Source organism: Cupressus sempervirens, chromosome 11 (assembly GCF_028749045.1).
Source record: "Cupressus sempervirens isolate cs-2001-9-10 chromosome 11, ASM2874904v1, whole genome shotgun sequence".
NCBI lineage: Eukaryota > Viridiplantae > Streptophyta > Pinopsida > Cupressales > Cupressaceae > Cupressus > Cupressus sempervirens.
The window spans coordinates 476,882,311-476,908,225 of NC_143128.1; the positions used below are offsets into that span (position 1 = coordinate 476,882,311).

At 36.7% G+C, this 25,915-nt stretch overlaps 1 pseudogene; it reads left to right on the forward strand.

Moving 5' to 3' along the window:
• The first annotated feature begins 208 nt into the window (after positions 1–208).
• On the forward strand, positions 209–24,326 carry LOC149530446 (uncharacterized; annotated as a pseudogene).
• Positions 24,327–25,915: the final 1,589 nt, after the last annotated feature.

Sequence of the window (25,915 nt, forward strand, 5' to 3'; positions counted from 1 at the left end):
AAGCCAAACTCAAAGGAAAACTCATCATAAACAAACTCTGGCAACCCAGAAGAGTACTCTGCTTTGGTCCTTGGAGAATCTCCACACCAAGGTGACCCTCTATCCAATCTTATTAGCCTACGAGGGTCTCTGATAGGCTAATCACTAGCTAAAGTGATGTCTCTAGCTAGAAGGGGACATCACATTGCTCTCTTCTCCCATTGCATTCATGGTTTTGTTTGATGAAGATACCATTGTTGATAGCAGCTACTGGGTAGATGGAGAAATATGGGCACATGTAAATGGTGAAGGTTAAAGGACTAGATCTTCGTGTTTAACTATAAATTTGGACAAACCTGTAGGCAATGAATTGAAGGACCAGTCAATTGAGTTTGTAAGGAGGTTGCGAATGAATTTTTTTTTATAAAAAGGATGTGATAAATAATTTCCATCACAGATGGTGGAGGATTTGCAACAGCGAGATCAACATTTACCTATGGTTTGGCATCACAGAGTATAGTGGAAGAGCCCTGCGCAAAAGGACTGCCATGGGTACTGTCCCTGTATGCAAGCCATTTCATTATTAGGTTTTGGAAGAGAAAGATGAAACATGGATGGAACATAAGGAGAATACTATATTGAAACTAGAAATCTTTGATCAAAGCGATCGCTCCTTGCAGATTCATATGGCAATATCAATTATTACATGCAGGATTCTGATAATTATGAAAAGTTGATTGCTACATTAATCAATGTCATGTCCCCAATTTTTGGTGACATTTCGATTTAATTAATTTAATTAATGGTTGTCCAAGGACGACTAATTAGTTATTTTAATTAAATAAATAAATATTAAAAGATGACCTTGTATTTAATAAAGTGACTTGGAAAATATTTAATAAAGTCACTAGAGGGATAAGATCAAAAAGGTTCTAGAAGTCTTTGGAGAGGATGGAGGGAAAAGAATAAATAGGCACCCCGAGGCTCCATTCGAATTAGGCAGTTGATTATCTCTCTTTGTGTTTCAGATTGTGATTCAATCACGGGTGCATTGTGGAACCTAGGGTTTCTACAATTGTCACAGTTGGCCATTGAGAACGATAACTCTCAATTGGTACGCGATTTTGAGGGTGTGAAATATCATCCGAATTATTGCAGATTGGAGGTGACGCTGCAGTCATTTCATCAGGAACAAAATCTGTGGCCTAAGGCCAAATCTTGCGATTCATTGATCATTGGAGGTTTAGTTAGGAAGGGATTAACTAATTGCAGAACTGGAGAGATTCGAAGGGAAGTTAGAAGCACATTTTCCCATATCTGGTTGAATTTGCACGAGAATGGCCGCATAGTTTTCCCTATACCTAGACGGCTCAATCTACATCAGTTGTGACATAGCAACAGAAGGTTTGGATTTTCATTTAAAAGATCGCTGTAGACGGAAGAAGAGTTGAATTAGAAACAACTCCCGAATTCCGGCCAAGCAGCGGCAATTTGTGAACAAAGGAAACGGCCCTAGCAGATTGTGAAGTCAAATTCATTACCCAATCCTATGTGTGCTCTGCGGCTTAATCCAGGTCAGGAGCGGCATCTCAGCAAAAGGTGCAAATTTGTAGAAGATCGCAAACCAAAGGGGATCTGATCGAGGGCAGACTGTGAATCCATCAACCGGAGATTTTGGGCAAAGAGTTATAAACTCGAACTGGGATTCCAGTCGAAAGATTGGCGATTTCTACCAACAAATAAGAACGCATCTGATCTCCATTTGATCCACTCTGGACCAGCATCATTGATTTGAGCACAGTGGATGTCGGCTATGTGTTTAGCTTGATCCTAGGAGAAGAAAATGCCCTAGACGATACGCAACGAATGATGCAATTGAGTGGAGGATTTGGGGTTGATCCATCCAAGGCTCTTGGCGGTCTACTTCAACAGGAGCATTTTCAAAAAACCGGCTACCACAGAGATTTGGAGCAATTGTCATAATCAGCAGAACAGAGAGCGGAAGCAATTTTAAGAAACCTTGCAAACTAGCCACACCTTAGACACCTGCGGAACCAGCAGATCCACGGTACGGGTGCAGCTGCAGAGGCATTTGGGCAGTGGGCCCCAAACAGCCATTATGATAAGTTGACGGCATCGGCATTCCTTCCAAAGTCTGGGAAGTACAGATTTTCGAGATTGTTGTCTTCTTTGGGCTGTGATTACTGTGGTTGGGAGGCAACATTGATTGCTGAAGCTGATCGTCTTATATTAGCAACTGAGGGTATTGCATACTGAGTGCAATTGGCTATAAGGGCATTCTTCTTGGTTGGCTGTGGAGACTTTCTTCTCAGATTGTGATCTCCTAAGTTTCGAAGCTAAAGAGGATTGATAGAGACGTGGTCTGCTGCAAACTTTTGGAATCAGGTTCTTTGCATTTGAAACTGTAATTTGTTGTGCATTTAATAAAGGAATTAGAGTTTTCGATTGAAGTTTTATTGTAGATAACTCATAATAGAATGATGATCTCTTATTGTAAATTGGCCATCAAGAGAAATTTATTGCAGCCTGATTCATTTAATCTCAGTATTTGGCATATCAGTTGTGGCTTGCCTATTTGCATCTAACATTGTTCAAAAACTATAAAAACTTGCACAAAGCAATACTTTCATTCGGGTTGAGTTTGTTTGCCAAGTGCTCAACAAAATGTCAACAATTGAATGGTGAAGAAATCAGTGTTTGTCAAAGTTATAACCAGATCGGGGATATTTCAGTGGTATCAGAGCCTGTTTGCAAACTATTTGACGAATTGCCACAGTACATTGTTGGGATTTAGTGACTTTTATTAGCTAGGGTCATTACAGTGGTATCAGAGCCTGTTTGCAAACTATTTGACGAATTGCCACAGTACATTGTTGGGATTTAGTGACCTTTATTAGCTAGGGTCATTACAGTGGTATCAGAGCGGTTTTCTTGCCATCCTGTGGGGTGAGAACTGACTTACATGAGTGATCAGCACTCTACTTCAACCAAGATGGACATGTACAACACAAAGTCTCCAAGGACACAATCTCGGACAAGTAATAGACGCAGTATTCAGAGTCGGAATTGTGGAAAGGAGGACTATTCAGACATTCAGGATGAGCTCAGAATAATCAAACATAACATGTCTGAACTGTTGGTTAAACACCACCGTATGCTTGACAGGCTGTCCGTCCCAGCTAAGGTGAATAAATCAACTGGATTTCATTTTGGCAAATCTTCTCACGAAGAGTTGACAGATACAATGAGAGATGTTACGAGGAACCTTAATGAGGAGTTCGAGAAACAAGTGTGCAACCAGTCAGAGGCTTCAGTTCGGTCACAGGAAGAAGCGGTGAAGGACATTACTCTGATGGATAGTAACTGTCAACTTGACACTCAAGTTGAGACAGTTGAATACGAGTTTCCCGAAGGTGATGTCTCATGTACTCAAGGTAGTTTGGTTCCGACAAGCAATGATTATAGTGAAGTGAGTTCAGATGATGATGAAGATGTCATTGTTCATGATAATGAGATACCTGGTGGAAATGAGCAGACATTAAGCATTTATTTTGCTGACAGAGAGTACCAGGCTCAGTTAGATGCTTCGTCACATGAGGATGAGAATGGAAGTACTTCACAAGATTTGTCTAGCCAGCTGAAGGCAAGCAAAGATAGTATTGTGGCTTCTTTATCTCATCATGACAAGATGCGAGAGATGTTAGAAGAACACATCCAGATGATTCAGTTACGAGGAAGATATAAGGGAGTTCAGGCAAATTCTTCCTGCTGTGACTTACATGCAATTGGTGAAGGAATGGGGACGACGAAGCTGAGCTATTTGCATCTTCTATCAGACCGTGATCATCTTCTTAGCCTTACCAAAGACTATTCAGATGCCTTGAGGAGGAAGGAGGAGGAAGTTGTCAAGCTTTCTTGCGAGCTTGAGGACACTCGAGAAACTTTGGCATTACAGGACTGGGAGAGACATGAGAATGAGCATGGCATGGAGCTAAGTTTAATTTCATCTGGTACGTCTAACACTCAGCTTTCTACATTTGACGAATCATATATGGTAGCTGATAATGCTACGAGTTCATCTTGCATTCACATCCAGGATACAAGGACAATGGCAGACAGGTATGTGAAGTTAGCTGGTATTGGTCACATTACTCAGGTAAGTAGTTTTCTTGAGTTACCAGTTGTTTCTTGCATATGGATTCGGGAATGTTTCAGCAGCATTTGGGATTCAGTCAACCGAAGATCTTTAGCACTTTATGATAGCCATGATTGTTTGAGTACTATCATGGATTTGATTAGCAGAATATACGGTGTTATCTTTCCTTGTGCCAGCAGAACATCCGATGTTGGTATTAGTTTTTATGCACCGTTGTTGGGTTTGGTTCATATTTCCAGTCGACCATCCTTGCTGGAAAGTGTTGAAGGTTTTTCATATTTGGAAGCATGTACAGATGAGTCCCAGGATCGTTTTGACCTTGATGACATCCAGGAGAATGAGATGGATAGTTTTGAAGACATAGCTTCTTTGACAATTTCTTTGGGTACAGAGGCGTTAGACAGCAGGACTACAGATTTTGACACTCTGGATGTTGATATGAGTTTTGAAGTTGATTCGAAAAATATAGATGGTAATAATCCAGAGACCAATATCTTTGAAGACATTCCTCCAGACAATGTGTCAGAGGGAGTTTATAGAGGACAATCTAGCCAGAGCCATCATGTGGTTAGCCAGTTGAAAGTTAGTGAGCGAGACATTACTATCGCTTGTGAGCATTTTGATACTGCTCGTCATTTGTTGGCCGTTACTGGTTGGGGTTCTTCTATGACAGATGAGTCCAGTCATGGTTACTTTTCTTTGGCAGAGATTCATGCCTTGCGTGAAGCTGTTCGGATTTTAAAGCAGGATTATTTACGATTGGTAGCCGACCGTGATCACTTGGTTAAGTGGGGAAGTACAGCCTATGAGGCACTCTTGGATCGTGAAGAGGAGGTGAGTGAGCTTTCCCAAGAGCTCATAGCGACTACTGAAGCATTAGAGGACACACAGCGAGATCTACAGAAGTCGCAGTTTCAGTTGAAGGAGGTGACCGTGGAGTTGGAGCATTTGCGGTCAAAACCAGCCACAGACCCAGTTCATTTGACTACTGAGGTAGATGACGGTAAGTTCACTCCTACAGTTGCTTTTGAGGAGCTTATTGTTGAGACTGACACACATATTCAGGGTTTGGAAGAAGTTGGTCTTAATGAGTTTGGGATACCGGTAGAGTCAAGTCTCCAGGTTGATTCTACTCAGATAGTTGATAGTGTGGTACAATTGAGTACGCCATCCTTACAGGAGGACCAGTTGTGGTGTAAAGGGGAGTATGTTAATGCTTCCTCATATAATTTTTACTGCACTGAACCGTTCATGGAGTATTTGCTGGATAGTGCATGTGTTCATTTGGACTCGCATAAGGTGACAGAGGGTGTTCTCATCCAAGATACTAGTGTTATTTGCAGATTGGTTGAGAAGATTATAGGGGTCCTTTCTACTATGCTACCTCACAGGGATCTTGAGGAGGGGTTTGTTGAGCAGAATGCACGGGATCCTAGCCAGCCTACAGTCACTTGGAGTCAGAAAATGGAGCCATCTGTTGATTCCCAATTCAGTGATGATGAGCCAGTAGCAGAGTTTGGAGGTTCTTACCGGCATTATACGGTAGGGTACGCTCATCATTTCTCTTTTGACACAGAGGTAGAAGATTTTATTTCACGCAGATGTAGATTGGCTCCAGTTTCTTACCATCCATTAGGGGATAGATTGGCACCATTTTTTGAAAATAAAATTGGTAATAGCAAGTTACTCAGCCTGCAGCATCGACACACCCGGAGCAGTTTTTTAGAGATTGGATTTAATGGCAGTGATTCAGATACCTATGGCTGTTGTCATATCTACAATGCAGTTGGGTGCAAGTGTCATTCTGACGAGGGCTTGAGTTTTGATAGAGTTGATGTTTCAGTTGGCTTGAGTTCCGCAAAATGGTTTCTTCTACTGGCATCTACAGTTGGTTTTTAGATGATTTCATCAGAAGTGTCAGTTGTTTGGATGTTGAGTATAGTTTCTCAGTTACTGGTATTGATGATTTCTCCACGGGAGTATGATGCGGATTGGGATGATACACAAATTTATGTTTGGGATCCAGGCAGACTGATTGGGTCATGGTTCAACCATTGCTTGGGGACAAGCAATTTCAGGAAGGGCGGACTGTCATGTCCCCAATTTTTGGTGACAGTTCGATTTAATTAATTTAATTAATGGTTGTCCAAGGACGACTAATTAGTTATTTTAATTAAATAAATAAATATTAAAAGATGACCTTGTATTTAATAAAGTGACTTGGAAAATATTTAATAAAGTCACTAGAGGGATAAGATCAAAAAGGTTCTAGAAGTCTCTGGAGAGGATGGAGGGAAAAGAATAAATAGGCACCCCGGGGCTCCATTCGAATCAGGCAGTTGATTATCTCTCTTTGTGTTTCAGATTGTGATTCAATCACGGGTGCATTGTGGAACCTAGGGTTTCTACAATTGTCACAGTTGGCCATTGAGAACGATAACTCTCAATTGGTACGCGATTTTGAGGGTGTGAAATATCATCCGAATTATTGCAGATTGGAGGTGACGCTGCAGTCATTTCATCAGGAACAAAATCTGTGGCCTAAGGCCAAATCTTGCAATTCATTGATCATTGGAGGTTTAGTTAGGAAGGGATTAACTAATTGCAGAACTGGAGAGATTCGAAGGGAAGTTAGAAGCACATTTTCCCATATCTGGTTGAATTTGCACGAGAATGGCCGCATAGTTTTCCCTGTACCTAGACGGATCAATCTACATCAGTTGTGACATAGAAACAGAAGGTTTGGATTTTCATTTAAAAGATCGCTGTAGACGGAAGCAGAGTTGAATTAGAAACAACTCCCGAATTCTGGCCAAGCAGCGGCAGTTTGTGAACAAAGGAAACGGCCCTAGCAGATTGTGAAGTCAAATTCATTACCCAATCCTATGTGTGCTCTGCGGCTTAATCCAGGTCAGGAGTGGCATCTCAGCAAAAGGTGCAAATTTGTAGAAGATCGCAGACCAAAGGGGATCTGATCGAGGGTAGACTGTGAATCCATCAACCGGAGATTTTGGGCAAAGAGTTATAAACTCAAACTGGGATTCCAGTCGAAAGATTGGCGATTTCTACCAACAAATAAGAACGCATCTGATCTCCATTCGATCCAGTCTGGACCAACATCATTGATTTGAGCACAGTGGATGTCGGCTATGTGTTTAGCTTGATCCTAGGAGAAGAAAATACCCTAGACGATACGCAACGAATGATGCAATTGAGTGGAGGATTTGGGGTTGATCCATCCAAGGCTCTTGGCGGTCTACTTCAACAGGAGCATTTTCAAAAAACCGGCTACCACAGAGATTTGGAGCAATTGTCATAATTAGCAGAACAGAGAGCGGAAGCAATTTTAAGAAACCTTGCAAACTAGCCACACCTTAGACACCTGCGGAACCAGCAGATCCACGGTACGGGTGCAGCTGCAGAGGCATTTGGGCAGTGGGCCCCAAACAGCCATTATGATAAGTTGACGGCATCGACATTCCTTCCAAAGTCTGGGAAGTACAGATTTTCGAGATTGTTGTCTTCTTTGGGCTGTGATTACTATGGTTGGGAGGCAACATTGATTGCTGAAGCTGATCGTCTTATATTAGCAACTGAGGGTATTGCATACTGGGTGCAATTGGCTATAAGGGAATTCTTCTTGGTTGGCTGTGGAGACTTTCTTCTCAGACTGTGATCTCCTAAGTTTCGAAGCTAAAGAGGATTGATAGAGACGTGGTCTGCTGCAAACTTTTGGAATCAGGTTCTTTGCATTTGAAACTGTAATTTGTTGTGTATTTAATAAAGGAATTAGAGTTGTCGATTGAAGTTTTATTGTAGATAACTCATAATAGAATGATGATCTCTTATTGTAAATTGGCCATCAAGAGCAATTTATTGCAGCCTGATTCATTTAATCTCAGTATTTGGCATATCAGTTGTGGCTTGCCTATTTGCATCTAACATTGTTCAAAAACTATAAAAACTTGCACAAAGCAATACTTTCATTCGGGTTAGTTTGTTTGCCAAGTGCTCAACAAAATGTCAAAGTTATAACCAGATCGGGGATATTTCAGTGGTGATATTTCAGTGGTATCAGAGCTTGTTTGCAAACTATTTGACGAATTGCCACAGTACATTGTTGGGATTTAGTGACCTTTATTAGCTAGGGTCATTACAGTGGTATCAGAGCCTGTTTGCAAACTATTTGACGAATTGCCACAGTACATTGTTGGGATTTAGTGACCTTTATTAGCTAGGGTCATTACAATCAAAGACAACAAATCTATGATAGAATGGTCATATAAACATTATTGGTCATAATGATTAGCGATGAGAAACTGTGAGTAGATGGAATACTAGAATAGATAATCACAGGAAGATGTTGTGATAATCCAAACCATTATGTATGATATTTGAACCATCAAAGTTGACTGGAAGGAATAATGAAACCTCGTCCATATGCTGGAAACATACATAGGCTTAGTACAAATGTACCCTTTATTGGGTGTATTGTCCACAAGATAGAAAGGACAAATAAAATGATTCTTAATTAAAGAAGTAGAAGATGTGTAAGATAAAATGTAAGAAGGGCACTACGATCCTACAATAGTGTGATAGATGAGCATATGTAAAAGAGCTCGAACATCAGTTAGAGTAGATGAATATAAAAGAAAGATAACAAAGAGGGAGAATGTTCATAAGGAAACCTAAAGAATGGCAATTTGAGAGAAAACTATCGCAACCTTTCCTATGCCATGTTATTTAATGGGACCCACTATAGGTGAACGAATTCATAAGTACGGGAGAAGATAAAAGAGATACTATTTAATGGTACGGTGAGACCCTTTGCTCATAGAGCAAGGGATAAATGAGGTAAACTTAAAAGAGATTCATATAGCATATAGAAACATAAGAAATATTATCAAATTATAAAATAAGAATGTTAAATCTGAAGATGCCCCAAAAACATAACATTACATAAAATCATCCCTTCACAATGGCATAAGTATCAGACAAGGAGTGAGAATGATATGAGAAAACACCCAATCTGCTTGTAGCTATAAGTGTGCCCAAGTTGTCTGTTAATGAAGCTGATAGCAATGAATTCCAAAGGCCAAACCCCAAGGGAATGATGTCTAGAATGTCACAAGAGAGGATAGATGTCCTCTAATGCCAATAACAAATTTGTAACTCACACATCCATTTTCTTCTCATATTCAACCTACCTAATAATAGCCACAAGCTCTCCTTTTACTTATACTTCATAGGGTCGAACACTTTTCACAAGTAATGTGGGATAAATAAAAGAAAAGAAAAGGCTAACGGTCACACAATTGGACAACTACTAAAGTGAGGTCATTATAGTCCACCCCCCTCGAAATTGCTTGTCCTCAAGCAATCTCAGTCCTGTTTGTTGTAACAATTGCTCACTCTCCCAAGTAGCATCTTCCTTTGGCAGGTCTCTCCATCTGACTAAATATTCTTTAATCACCATGTTCTATAGAGTCTTTTCCTTGGTATCTAGAATAGCCTCAGGAATCAATACAAGCTTCCCCTCCTCATCTAATGGTGGAAAATTTGTGGAAGGCACAACTCTTTGACTGATGGCTTTCTTAAGCCTCAACACATGAAACACATTATGCACTTGACTACCCTCTGGAAGCTCAATCTCATAGGCAACCTCACCCACCTTGCGAATTACTGTTTAGGGACCATAAAACCTAGGCTTCAACTTCTTTGCTCCACCCTTCTTGAGTGATGACTGTCTGTATGGTTGTAGCCTCAAGTAAACCATATCCCCAACCTCAAAATTGTGCTCTATCTGATTCTAATCAACATACAATTTTTGTTAATTTTGGGCCTATTGTATATTCTCCCTGAGCACCTTCAAAATATCCTAACTATTCTATAAGAAGTTTTTGGTTTTGGACACTCTACTATCCCCGAAAAATAGATCCATGGATCTAGGTGCTTCATAACCATATAGTGCCATGAATATAGTCATCTTGATGGACATATGATAAGTGGTGTTATAATAGTACTCTCCCATATGTAGCCATTTGACCTAAGCTCTCTATTGTGTAGTCACATAGTTTCGTAGATATTCTTTCACCCATTTATTCACAATCTTTGTCTGCCCATTTGTTTGTGGATGATAATTGTTGGGCATTCATTTTGCACGAGGTTAATGATAGGAATCCATAGTGTAATTCCTCTCTTGAAAAGCAAATCTTTTTAAGGACTCACTCCAAGGTTCAGTGTTTGTCTTGCGATGTACCAAAATCTGCTCAGTAGAAGATAAATGTGAATGTTCACGAGGAGGCCTTTGCTGGTTCCAAAAACTCTTTTACCTTGGAATCAATTAAAATCTGTTCGCTATCTCAAAATATCACACCAAATGAACAATATATTTGTATTTTCTATTTTTCAATGAATGCAACTCTAACAATGCAGCTACTATGAGGTCCTATTCTAATAGGGGGGTTAGCAAAGCAAATAACAAAACTAAAAGCAAATAACATGAAATCAAATAACTTGAAATTGAAATTCCTAAATGGACATAAGCTACAGAACACAACACGCTATGAGTTAAACCTTTGAAGAAATCAGTAGGAAACCAATGAAAATAGGAGCAACACTTCCTAGAATCCACTGATGCAATCGTCGGTGAGAATCTATAACAAATCGAATGATGTTTCACTCTTCATCAAATCACAAGGCCATGAAAACTGCGCTCATGTGAGACAAAAAGCTATGTAGACACAATTAGGTGATCTCTTCTCAAGCTCGTTATGTCAACAGAATTCATATATCTGTAGCAAACACTAGAACTAAAAGATCGCACAACCAAAAACAACGCAATAAACCTTTGGCTCAATCACAATCTCATGAATAAAATCCACAAAATAATGACACATTTAGGCAAGAATAACAACACTCCAAATGCTAGCACCAAAAGCATAATTTTATTGCATAAGAACGGCGGCCGTCTTTACATTTTACAATGGGGTATTTATAAGAAATCGTCTCCTCAATTTGTGTTGAGAGTGAGAGATATCTTAATGCAATAAAATGTTTTTTAAAACATTAAAACAAACTAAATATATACAAACTGGTAATCTAACTGGTGCTTAGAGGGACTCCATCCATATTTTATTCATTAATTAGATGCATGAGCCCTTTACATGTTGAAAACAATGAAAGCATGAGAGAGAAAGTAGGAGGAAGCCATCAGTCGAAGTAGAAGTGCATGGTGACACCAAAAATAGAAACTAGCCCTTCACTTGATGTGGGTTAGAGTTAACTTGCCATTAGAATGTGCTCCCAATGCATGGAAAGTGTTATTTTTGGAACTGGCAGTTAACTGTCGGTACACCTCTAAATTGTGGAGCTACATGAAAATGCGGAGCTCAATTCGCCAAAAAATCAAAGTTCTCAATTTTGAAAATGATTTTTGGGTTTTTCTCAAATGAGGTTTTAGATCACTTTTTGTATACGCTCCATGCCCCTTTGCGGGCACGAGGCGCGAGGCTCGCGTGCGCATGAGTGTGCAGGCGCATAGCGCGCGGGTTGCACAAGCGCATGGCACTTTTTTTTTCAGCTCTCTTTTTTTTTTTTTGTGATTTTTCAATTTTTTCTTTTTATATTATTATTATTTATTTTTATTTTTATTTTTTTTGTGATTTTCAATTTTTTTTTTTGTGTTTTTCAATTTTTGATTTTTAAAAAATTTTTGGACTCAACTTTTAAACAAAAATTCTTCTCCTGACTCGAATTGTGAGTCCGGGAGTCGAAAAAAGTAGGGGGTCCCCATTCCTAGTGAGGAATGGGGTGTGTGTTGTGGACACCACAACAATAACTAGTGCTAGGTGTAAGATTTGTACCACACAACCCAAACAATTCCTGCTAAAAAGCACTCATAAATTTACTATCTTGATCACTGACAATGGAACTAGGTAGCCCATGTAACCTAAATATCTCTTTGAAGAAAATATCAACCACCTGTGTTGCTGTGTAAGTGGATGGAATAACAAATAAGTGAGCAAACTTCATTAGGCAGTCAACTACCACATAGATGTAATATCTCCCATGTGCTCATGGTAACCTGGTGATGAAGTCCATAGAAATACTTTCCCATTTCCTATCTAAAATGGGAAAAGGTTGTAACAACCCTAAAGGATATTTGTTCTCTCCCTTATTCTACTGACAAATTGCACACTCCCTAACATGCTTTTGAATATCATCCTTGAGCCCTTTCCATGTGAACCACTCATGAATCTACCTATAGGTCTTAAAGACCCTTGGATGTCTAGCTATAGGTGCATCATGAAGTGCCTTTAGTATTACCTTCCTAAACTATGATGAAGGAATCAAATGTATCCTACCCTGGAACTTGATCAATTCATCCATCACCACATAATGATCATCTTGTATGATGCATCAAGTCACTCCAAAAGCCCAAGTGTCTCTCACATACTTTGCTATAATCTTATTTCTTCAATCTCCTATAATCTCAGTTGGAGCACAAATATGAGGTCTCTTGGATAAAGTATCTTCCACCACATTCTTCTTCCCTTTGAAAAACTCAATGTCAAAGTCATAAACCTACAACTTTGTAATCCACTTCTATTTTCTATCATTCAAATCTCATTGACTCATGTAGTATTTGATGTTGTTGTGATCAATCTTGATAACAAACTTCCCCCCAACTAGGCAGAATTGAAACATGGTCAATACATGCATAATAGCCAACATTCCAATCATGGATTGAATAGCTCCTCTCCACTCCACAGAGCTTCCTACTCTAAAAAGCAATGGGATGCTTCTCTTACATCAAGACTGCTCTAATCCCATCACTTGATGCATCACAATGAATCTTAAATGGCTTCGTGAAGTCTGGTAGAGCTAATACTAGACATGATGACATCACCTTCTTGAAATGATCGAAGCACCTCTGAGCTGCCCCTATCCATGTAAAGGCCCCTTTCCTCATAAGATCAGTCAAGGGTGCAATGATTTGCGAAAATCCCTTAATAAATCTCCTATAAAACCCACAAAAGCCAAAAAACCCCTTAAGCTATGTAAGGTTTGTAGGAGTAGGCCAATCAATAATAGCTCTAATCTTTTTGGGATCTACTTGAACTCCATCTACGCTGATGATATGCCCAAGGTATAGTAACTCAGTCAACCCAAACTTGTACTTAGATTCCTTGGCATATAGTGACTCTTTCTCCAAAATGGATAACACCATCTCAAGATGTTGTAAATGCTCCTCTCAAGTCTTACTAAAGACCAAAATGTCATTAAAAAATTTAAGAAAAATCTCCTAAGCTGCTGTGATGTCCCCATTTTGGAACATTCACATATTTTCCCATTTTCATCCATATTACTTTGATAATCTTTCGATATGATCCTTCTTCTCCAAAGTTGATTCAATATATATATAATTTTACCATAAGAGTCACGTCTTTTCATTATAATAATAATAATATAGTTACATTATATTAATTATATATTTATATTAATAAATTTTTGATTAATTAATTAATATAACTATATTAATTTATATATATTTTTATAAGATATAAGTATTAAATATGTTATATAACATTGTATGTTTATACTAACATATTCAAATATATGTTGTTATAAATATAATATCATATTGTAGTATTGTTTATATTAATTCTTGTATTATTAATATATATTATATTGATCAGTCTATTAATCAATTTATTATTTTTATCATTAGTTATTAATATTATATATATTCAAATGTGAATACATTATAATGTTCTTTGGTTTCATAATGTAATTATAATATTTATTATTATCTATTTATTGTTATTCTTAATTATTATCATTATATAATATGTTTATTCAAATATTCATATATCTTTGGGGTCATGACAAGTCCGCCCCTCTCAAATTTGCTTGTCCTCAAGCAATAATCATTTTCATATTTGTTTCAGCTTATATAACAAATTGACTACTAGATCCCATTCAAATTTTTACTTATAAGATTACTTTATTCTATTCTATAAAGAGTCACACATGTAGTATGCATTTGAATGCAAAGTATACATATGAATGTATGAAGATACGAAGAAAACACGAAGCATACACATTGATGCATGAAGACACGAAGTAGACACGATGTAGACACATCATACATAACCTTGATTAGATACTAAAATTAATAATGCACAATGATTATACTTCTTCATTAGACTTATAACCTTGCAACCACAAATTAAGCATCAGTATATGCATATATATAAACTTCAAAGAAATTTGAATGATATAAGTTAATCCAAGCCAAATCCATGCTAAGCCCAAGAGCGGAACATTGGCCCCCTTGGCCCCGATGGTAGGTGTAGGCATCCACACGAGGTGGTCTACTTAGTGGATTGCTTGTTTCGCTAGAAAAGTTCTTGTGACAAGGAATCATCACTATATTTCCCTTAACTAGCACTACAATAGGGTGTCCTAACCACTCTCCCTTGATTGCAAACTCCATAGGAAAGTTGATAGAGTGCCCTTACTATCTTCCCCTTAACTAGTACTACAATAGGGTGTTCTCCCCTAATTGTAGACTCCATAGGAAAGTGGTGGGATTCCCTTACTATCTTCCCCTTAACTAGTAATGCAATAGGGTATCATAGCAGCTCTTCCCTGATTGTAGACTCCATAGGAAGGATAGATGTCCTTATAGTCTTTCCCTTAACTGATACTACAATAAGGTGTCTTAACAGACCTCCCTTAATTGCAGACCCCATAGGAAAGTTAAATATGGCCTTTCCCTTAACTGATACTACAATAAGGTGTCTTAACAGACCTCCCTTAATTGCAGACCCCATAGGAAAGTTAAATATGGCCTTTCCCTTAACTGATACTACAATAAGGTGTCTTAACAGACCTCCCTTAATTGCAGACCCCATAGGAAAGTTAAATATGGCCTTTCCCTTAACTGATACTACAATAAGGTGTCTTAACAGACCTCCTTAATTGCAGACCCCATAGGAAAGTTAAATATGGCCTTTCCCTTAACTAATACTTCAATAAGGTGTCTTAACAGAACTCCCTTAATTGCAGACCCCATAGGAAAGTTAAACATGGTCTTTCCCTTAACTGATACTACAATAAAGTGTCTTAACAGACCTCCTTTAATTGCAGACCCCATAGGAAAGTTAAATATGATCTTTCCCTTAACTGATTCTACAATAAGGTGTCTTAACAAACCTCCCTTAATTGTAGACCCCATAGGAAAGTTATATACAAAAGGGTTTCTATATAGGCTTTCCCTTAACTAGTACTACAATAAGGCGTCTTATAGACCTTCCTTGTTTGTAGACTCCATAGGAAAGCTACTTGAAATCCCTAAATCATTTCTCAAATAATCAATTTTACACCTTTATGATTACGTTAATTAAAAAAACTTACAATTTCATATTTTTCATTTATATTTCATTTTTCATATAATCTGATTTCATTTCTTTGTAATTAGAATCATTGATAGACCATTCAATATTTTTCACAATAACAAAATGTATCAATAAGAAAGACAGTAACAATTTATTTCATAAAGCATAAAATATATAACTTACCTCATTACCTCTATCTATTGAAGTAGTGATTTAGGAATACAAAGTAATCTTCATATCCACTTAAGGTCTTCCTCTTTATACCTAATATTCTTCAATTATCCAAACCGCTCATGTACCCTTCAAAGGAATATACTATTTTTTTAAAACCTTCTTAATGGAAGGACATGATGTCACTGCCCAATATGTTATTTTTGGTAATATCTTTCTCATAAACTACCATATATATATTTGTATGTATAGATCATATATTTTATAATAAACTTAAATAGTCTATAATAAAACTGATATTTCATCATAATGTAAAAGAAAACTTTAAACAATACAAAATATATATTTACCTTAACTCTTACCTTTAAAGGAATCAGTACCCTAACTCTTACCATTCCTCCTAAAAGTGGATTCAGTAGAGCCCTCTGTTGTACTGTAGATAGTACTAGGCATCTCGTCCATTTATGCAGAGATTGTGGGTACCTAATTGTACCCTTTGACCAATAATCTTAAGCAGTGAAGTCTAATAGCCCTTTAAATCCAATGGAATATCCCAAATTCAAAAGATTCTGCATGTTCCACATTAAATTCCAAACACAGAAAGGTGTAGATCGCTACTTGAAAAGAATACGCAGTGAGCTATAATTTAATCAATAAATACAATAAAAAATGATAATGAAAGAAAGGTTGAAATACACATATCAACCCTGATATGAGGTGGATGAAGAAATTTTCCCAAAGCGACTTTGAAACCTTGAGCTTGAAGCTTAAATGTTATCTTAAATGAGTATTGATTCATGGAGGTTTGGGTCCTACCATTCATTACCAATTTGATAGAATTAATTGTGTGCACCTGCTACCTTTGATGGCATCCATGTAATGATCTTATTTTTCATTTACTATTGAAGGAATCCATGTATAACTGGTGGTCCTGTAGTCATTTTTGAGGTTGTTCTTCACCTAACCTTCTTTGATTTACATTGATCTTTCCACGGTGGCAGAAGTAGAAAATGCTAGCTATGCTAAATGAGGTGTTCATCCCTTCATTTCTATTCGGTGTTAATGCTTAATACTTGGAGGCAATGTACTGCCTAGTTTCATCGAAGTGATTCTGACATCCCTATTTTCTCTTATATATAATAATGGTTTAGCATGAATCTAAATAGGGTCGATGGTTACTAATCATCACGTATAATTTGGGCATGTCACTGTAATATGATTCATCAACCTTTTTTCTTTTTTTTTTCTTTTTTAACCTGTATGAAATGTCTTAAGTTTTTCACAAGTCTGGTGGTCATCCAAGGGATTTTCAAAATTTTGTTTCCCATAATTTGATAAGGATAGAAGTTCATTTGGAAGGCACCAATTTACGTTACAGAGATCCATTCATCTTAGACATCTTCCTATTATGATTCAATTCAGGTTGGTATTAAGCCCAATTTCTATTTTTAGATGAAATAATCATGAGGATATAGTTTATGGTTGTGATTTTGATAGATCAGGCATATTAACTTAGCATCCACAACTTGAAATCATTGATATGAAATGTTATCATCTAAATTACAATCGGTAACTACCCCATTGCAATTTTTGATTTCTTGTTGAGAGTTTAACAAAGTTCTTCTATTCCACTTGTTGGATTGACGTTAGGGTTGAATCACCCGCTATTCTCCTTTTAATAACAATATTGTTTGCTTTTGAATATTTGTGGGATAACAAACCCATGGCTCCTCCGGGACAAGCTCAGAATGAAGAGAACATTTCCACTTCCTTATCTAATGGTAATTGTTCAATACTTTTATTATTTGCTTATCTACATTAACAACTCTATCTGCCAGGTTGCTTAATGAAGACTGAGTCGCATTTAATTCCATATGCTGAAGAGAAATGTTGTCTACATCCAAATTTTCCATGGCTCCACTGAAAACTTGAATATTTCTTAATGAGATAGGTCTTACCCTTCTCGACCAAATTATACAAATGAAACTTCTCACCTTTGCAAAAACATGCCTTCTAACAGAATTTTATGAGCAATGAAGCCCTATTTGAATTCTTTAACTAATTTTTTTATCCAATATTTCTTAAATAATCTATCTTTGAAGTATATGTATCTTCTATCTTCTGTGATCATTTACTATTTTTCACAGGATGGCAAGATCATGGCTCTGATACCATTTGTGATGTCCCCATTTTGGAACATTCACATATTTTCCCATTTTCATCCGTATTACTTTGATAATCTTTCGATATGATCCTTCTTCTCCAAAGTTGATTCAATATATATATAATTTTACTATAAGAGTCACATCTTTTCATTATAATAATAATAATATAGTTACATTATATTAATTATATATTTATATTAATAAATTTTTGATTAATTAATTAATATAACTATATTAATTTATATATATTTTTATAAGATATAAGTATTAAATATGTTATATAACATTGTATGTTTATACTAACATATTCAAATATATGTTGTTATAAATATAATATCATATTGTATTATTGTTTATATTAATTCTTGTATTATTAATATATATTATATTGATCAGTCTATTAATCAATTTATTATTTTTATCATTAGTTATTAATATTATATATATTCAAATGTGAATACATTATAATGTTCTTTGGTTTCATAATGTAATTATAATATTTATTATTATCTATTTATTGTTATTCTTAATTATTATCATTATATAATATGTTTATTCAAATATTCATATATCCTTAAATTTGGGGTCATGATAGCTGCCCCTTGAATACCTGATTCATGCAACTCTGAATCGTAGTAGGGGTATTGGATAGCCTAAATGGCATAACCAAAAATTCAAAGTGGCCATAGTGACACCAAAAATTTGTCTTCTTAATGTCCTCCACCCTGATCCTAATCTGATGATACCCTAACTATAAATCAATCTTCATAAAAAAATGCACCATGCAGCTAATCAATCAACTCATCTATTTGTGGGATGTGATATCTATTCTTAATGGTCTTCTTATTTAATGCCCTATAACCAATGAACATGTGCACCATCCCATCCTTCTTCTTTACCAATACTACTACTGAAGCAAAGGGGCTCTAACTAGGCTTGATATGCCCCATCTCCAATAAATCCTTAATCACCTTTTCTATCTCATCCTTGTGTTTCTTAGGATGATGATGGGGAGTAATCATAACTAGTTTGGCTCCCTCCTCGAGTTCAATAACAAGCTCCATTTCTCTATCAGGAGGAACTCCATGTAGAATCTCACCAAAAACTTTAGCATGCCTATCAAGTATCTCTTGGATATCTACTAGATGCCTCTTCACCTATGGTTGCTGTGAGGCTGGCATACTCAAAACATTCTGTCACCCACTCTACATCATCATGCCAAAACAGTCTCTGCATTCTCCTCAAGGAGATTACTCTATAGCTCCCACCTAAAAGTCCTCTAAGTACAATAGTTCTACCCTAATGCTAAAACCTCATCTCTAATTTTACTAGGTTGAGTGTGAACTCGACTAGTGAAGCCATCCATGTCATACCGAGGATAACATTATAGTTGTTGGTGTAAATAAGTATTTACTTATTACACTTACTTAAGTTTACTTAGGTTAATGCATTATTTAATTATTTTGCATTATTTTATTTGTGAGACACTTAGGAGTTTGTGCACTCTTGTGAGTTGTCTTGACATCACAAGGGTCTGCACCTCTTTTAAGCACATATTGTCTACAACATAGGAATCTTCTACACACATATGACACTTTGTCATTCTTATCCATTCATCTAGAATGTTGGATAAGGTGCTTAGTTGTCTTATCTTTTGGTTGTTTCTAGAGACATTCTAGGTGCTTCTGAGAGGCCTTTATATACAGGCACTCCTAGTATGTTTCAACATCACATTCTGAATAGAGCAATGTATTCAGACATACTTTGATTAATTGATCATATCTATTTTTGGTCTACTATGTGCTTGTGTTTGAGTTCTTAGTTCCTAGGTGAATTTTTCCCTTGGGCAAATTCTTACATGGTATCAGAGAAACTTGGAGATTTTCTCATCAAATAGTCGTTCGAGACCATCATCTTGCTTCCTCACCGTAGCCTGACTCTGGAGTATCACAGAAATTGGGAGTGTCCAACATCAGATTTGACCTCGCCATTACATCTAAAATGTTGAACAGGTGAAAATCGGCTACAAAGCTGCCTACCTGAGGCCAAAGTTGATTATGAGGCAAATTTTTTTTGCAAACTGGCACTCAAAGGACCAATTCACAAAATTGGTATGATCATTTCAGATCTGTATATTTAATTTTTAGATCTACATTTTTTTCATCTGCATCTCTGCTATTTTTTTAGATTTGCATTATTTTGTGGAATTTTTTCGGCCATAGGGCCATAGGATAGATTTTTTCAGGTGAAGATTGGTGCTTGCTGGTGCAAATCTGATATTTGAATCACATTTAGAAGGTCCAAAAACCCCTAGATCAGATTTTGTTTCATCCAAATCGAACATCTGAGGCAAAATCTAGATCCATTTGTTTTTTGGAGGCACGGTGGTGATTAAGAAAAAATAACAACAGCAGCTATTTTCAAATAGCGATATCTTCCTCATACGGACTCCTTTTTGTGAGCAATTATTTTTGTTTTGGGGTAAGATCTCGTGATCTACACATTGGTGCAGGTGGTTTGAGATCTCTATTTTTGAATTTTTCTACAACTCCAAAATCTCAAATTTTGCCACTTAAAATGCTTGGTACGGGCTCATCTGGACTCCAAATTAGGTTCCATTTTTTTTGAAAGTGCATATTTTTTTGGTCTACTTTCCATATTTGCAATCACATTAGAGGTTTTGTAGATAGAAATACTACTTTCATAAGTAGGCCCTAAATTGGCAAGTGGCTTTCAAGTGCCAACAACATCTTTTTCAGGGGGGGTTCTTTGATTTTTTTGGAGGATTCTTTGATTGGTCCATCATGGAAGAGTCAGATTTGATCTACTTGACACCAGACAACTATCATAAATGGAGTCAACTTATGGTCAGATATCTATCTCAACACAATGCACTGCCATATGTGCCAAATCTTGAGCATACTGTTGATCAAGTTGACCTCCTTATTCCTACTCTTTATCACTATATGGAGTATAAAGTTCTAAAAAAGACCTTCAAAATTAAGTCATCTGATCCATATGTTTTATGGATGTATCTTTGGGAGCATTATGGAGATCCAACTATTCCTCCATTCTTAGAAGATCTTCTTTTACCAGTTGTAGCTGACTCCTCTTCAGATGAGATCACACCTCCAACTCCTGTTGCTCCTACTGATCCTATTTCAGCCATAGATGCTTCTGAATCAGTGTAGTAGGATACTTTATGTCTTCCTACTCTACCTTCATGCAAAGACTTCCTTTCAGACATTGCACAGTTGTTTGTGGAGTCTCACATTGAAGATGTGGGAGATATTCTTGATGACATTCATCTTCTATTTGAGGTGGATACTTCATCATTTGCTGCAGTGACAGATTCATGTACTTCAGCACTGTAGGGTACTCATGGTCTTCCAGGTGATGATTTCTTGCTAGACATTTTAGTTCTATTCTTGGAGTCACACACAGTAGACATGGGAGACTTTTATGATGATTTCTCGCTTCTCTTTGCCCAGGAGTCTTCTACAGTTGTTGCGAGGGCCCACTCTTATCCTCAACTCCATGCTCTGCATGATCAATCCTTCCAGATTGGCATGATTGTGGATTCTTCTTTACAACATCTATAGGAGGTCTCTTCATTAGTTGAGAAGATTGTTGATTTCCTGAGATAGGTTCTACCTCCTTCCTTGTTCGATCTACTCTTCTCTTCAGTAGGTTTGGAGGAAGCCATCATCAGTATCCACATAGGGACTTTTGAACAAGTTTTAGAGATACCAATCATCATAGAGATTCCTTCTCCATCTAGGGGATGCATCTCATAAGTACCTTTGCCTTTGTTTCTTCCAAAGGGGAGGAACATCATATAGAGGTCATGGATCAACTTCTACATAGGAGCATTCTTCACTGACCGACACACTACTTTTAAGCTGAGGGGGACTACCTTGTCTCCTTCTTCTCCTTTTTGGGGGGGGACTTTTTCCTCATAGGAGGTTTTTTCCTTCTCCATTCTTTCTTGTATATATATGGATGTATGTCATAATGGGGGGGTCTTGATTACTCCATCCATCGATGCATCCTTATTTATCTCTTTTTTTGGGGGATGGTTTTTCCCATGAGGTTTTCCCTCTTTCCTCGCTTTATGAGAGATTTCATTTTCATTATGTACATGGGTACCTAACATGGTCTAGTAGCTACACTAGTACATTTTACTCAAATTTTTGACCAAAATTTCGACCATCTGATAATTTGGGGTCAATTTGGTCGAATTGTGATGGGTTTGGGTTAAAGATGAACCCGTGTTGGTCAAAATTTTGACCAACACGAGTTCATCTTTAACCAAAAATTGAAATAAGTTATGTTTGCCACCCTAATCTTATTGTATTGTGCCGAGAAGACTCGTGCATGCACTGAACCATTTTCTACCACTGCGATTTGTGGCCAAGAGTATGCGGCAAAAGGGTTTAACAGTGTGAGCACCAGTAGGGTTTGACATCTTAGGTTCTTTGGTGGTTGATTGTAGCAGAGGAGAGCTCATGAATGCTTCCAAGTTGATCCATTGAAAGAGATTTCAACAAGAAGGTGGCATGAAAGGATCAAATAATAGCTGGAAATGTTGAAGAGTCTCCTTCCCAGTGTTACAAAGGCCAGTTGAAGTTTTGTTTTATAGATTGACATTTCTTGCCTTGTTTTGAATATATTTATATGCACCCTATATAATGTTTGCCCTTTTTTGGAGTAGACATTTCTCATTTGCTTTGTTCCCTAACTGGAGTTTTCAAACTAGTGCTTATAACAACCTCCTAAGATATTCATAAATACCAGTAATCCAAAAGCAAGGCAAAAAAATTTGATGAGTCAAAAAATAGAACACAAAACTATCAAAATCTAATCAATGGACTCCTGCAGTTCAATCCCTAACACAATCCAAATTAATTTCTTGAAGTTCAATCCACTCCTGCAATGTCCAAGCACATTTCTCTATCAACATTAGCCAGGTTGCTCTAGGGATCAACACTCTCATTACTTGTTATTTCAAGTTTGGCAGAGAAAAGTGAGTTAATCAAATATTACATTACATACTTGAAAGGAACATACCTCCTGATATGTGCACTTACAACTCATTTCAAGTCATTGTAGAGCTGGCAGGCTAGAAGAAGTAGTCAGACTCTTAAACCAACTAATTCTAAATGGTCTGGCTCCAAATTTTTTTACGTATAATATCATTATTGTTGGACACTGCAGGGTTGCCTGCACAAGTGTTGCATTCAAAATATTTGATAATATGGTAAAGAGTGGTATTTTGCCTCATGTGATTACTTATACTACTCTTACAATTGGGTTATGCAAGGAAGGTAATATACAGGAGGCACATTTGCTTTTGAGGGAAATGTTTGGAGAAGGTTTGATTTGTGACAAAACTGTACACAGTGTATTGATTGATGAACATCTCAAGAATGGTAATGTAGAACAAGCTTTTAAACTATGGGAACAAATGGACAAGAAAGAAATTCCACCTGATGTTATTGCTTACACTCCTTTTATGAACGGGATTTGCAAGATAAGCTACATAAAGAAGGCACATAGATTCCTTACGGAAATGGTAAATCGACACATTTTTCCTGACAATTTCACTTATAGCTCATTGATTGATGGACATTGGGCTAGAAAAGGAAATGATTAAAAATTGGGCTTGCACCTAATGTTGTTATTTTTAATACTCTCATTAATGGATTTTGTAAACAAGAAATGATAAGTACAACAAATCAGCTTTGTACCCTCATGCCAAGCAATGGCTTGTCCCCTGATATTTTTACCTACAATATTTTAATTAATGCTCATTGTAAGGCAGCTGATATGAAGCGAGCTTTGGAGATCATGAACATGATATCATGTAGTGGTTGTGCTCCTGATGTTATTACCTACAATACTTTGATAAATGGTCTTTGCATTACAAAAATGACTCAGCTAGCTTTTAATCTCCTTGAGAGAATTGTTCCCACAGGATTTTCTCCAGACACATTCACTTTCAATATAATTTGGGATGGGCTCTGCAAGGATTCCCTTGGTCTGGTTCTTACTTTGTTAGAAAAACTTTTTAAAATGGGTTTTGTCCCAGATACGGTGTCCTATAGTACACTGCTTAATCATTTTTGTAGCCTTGGAATGCTGAATCAGGCTATGATGTGGCTAGGTAAACTTATGAAAATATTTTTTATTCACAATGCTGTTACATATGAGATACTGGACAATGTTCACTTTGGTGGGAAATGGTCTACCAATAATCCAAAAAATGTCACTAGAGAAGGATATCTTTTGCATTGTGTAATGTAGTCAATGAGTAATAGATCAAAGAGGCAAGAAGGCACTCAAATGCCATTTGTAAGTCTTAATGAGAATCTGGACAGTGTAATGAGCATAACTGATATTTATTCTAAGGCTATACAAGACAGATGATAAGGGGCATCAACATGTTTTAAAGAGTGATGACTGGGATGATTCGACTTGTAACAGGCTGATGGTAAGCTGTAGAAGTGGTCTCTTTTGCAAAGAAAAATCAGAGGTAGATGAATTCTTCAATAGTTGGTCAGCTATAAAATAGAAAACATTAGAGCCCCATGAAACAGTTAAAATTAATGATCAAACTTGCTCTTTGCTCACAGATTGAAGATATAGATATAATCTTGAACAGATGATGAAGCATAGTGCCAAAATTATGGGTAAGTCCTCTCAGTCTGTTGGTCAAAAGTTAAATTTTAGAGTCCAGACAAAACCTTGTCTTCCTTTAAGAAAGTTCTAATTTCAGCTCCACAATTTTATGCTTATTTTAGCGCACTATTCTATACAAAAATTTACGACAAAGATATACCAAATTAAATAATGTCAAAAAGTGTTAAGGTCAAGAAGAAAGTATCCCTTCTTAAACAATAGGCTGTTGGTAAATTTTTTCCTAAAACAAGAACACTGTTGTTTCCTCTAGAACCATAAGTTGAGCAATGCACAAAGGCGAGTTTAAAAAAATAATTATTCATCTCTTCTAAATCCATTAAGTTGGATACTTGTGAAGGAATATTTATATGTTTCAGCATTACATGCATATGGGGCACTAGTGTCTCTTAGGTGATCAGATAACCTGATAATTGAAGTGAACCAATATTAAACCACATATAGTAGGACATGCTTCAGAATTATGTTAATCTATCCTTATAGCACTGGAATGCCTATGTATTCCCATGAGATCATTGCAGCATGTTTATCCAGTCTTTCATGCCTTCAAAAGAAGTCTTTCCCCGCTGTTTATATCTAAATGAGCCTTTTAGACAATTTAGAAGCATTTTTTTATGTTTAGTTTATCCTCATCCTCTTTTTATTAGTATTGTTGCATTTATTTTATGCATCTTCATTAATCTTAGCACTTGTGCAAGTAGCCATTATGAATGACAAATGATTGATCTACATTTAAGTCTCTTAAATGAATTGTTAGTAAACATAAAAATTAAAACTATCCTATCAAATGAATCATAGTTTTGTCCAATTATATATTATTTCCAAGTTTAGCAACCCATAATTATTAAATGCCATGCACTTTTTTGTAGTGGTACAAGCCATCCTCATAAATCAGATATGATCTTACCCAAGCATTCAACAAAAATATGCATGATCTTCATCATTAGCTTTCTCAGGGCTCCGAACATCTACCAACCAAATTGTGAAAGTTGTCTCACAAAATATATCACCAAGGGATATAGTTGTTACCTTTGTTCTTTTGGAGATCGAGTCAAAATTGACTATTATATTTGATGCTATTCATTCAAAACATTGACATGTGAAGTCACAACTAAGCTGAACTGTTTCAACTTTCATAATGGTTTTCTAGCCTCTATCTAGTGTGTGTTTGTGTAAGCTATCTAAGAATTAATGTGACTAGAAGAAAGATATTCATGTCTTTCTCAAGATTGCTACATACAAAATTCATAGTTTTTGAGATCTGTGTGTGTGTGTGTGTGTGTAAATAATAGCTATCCCAGAGCTGATATGGCCAAAGA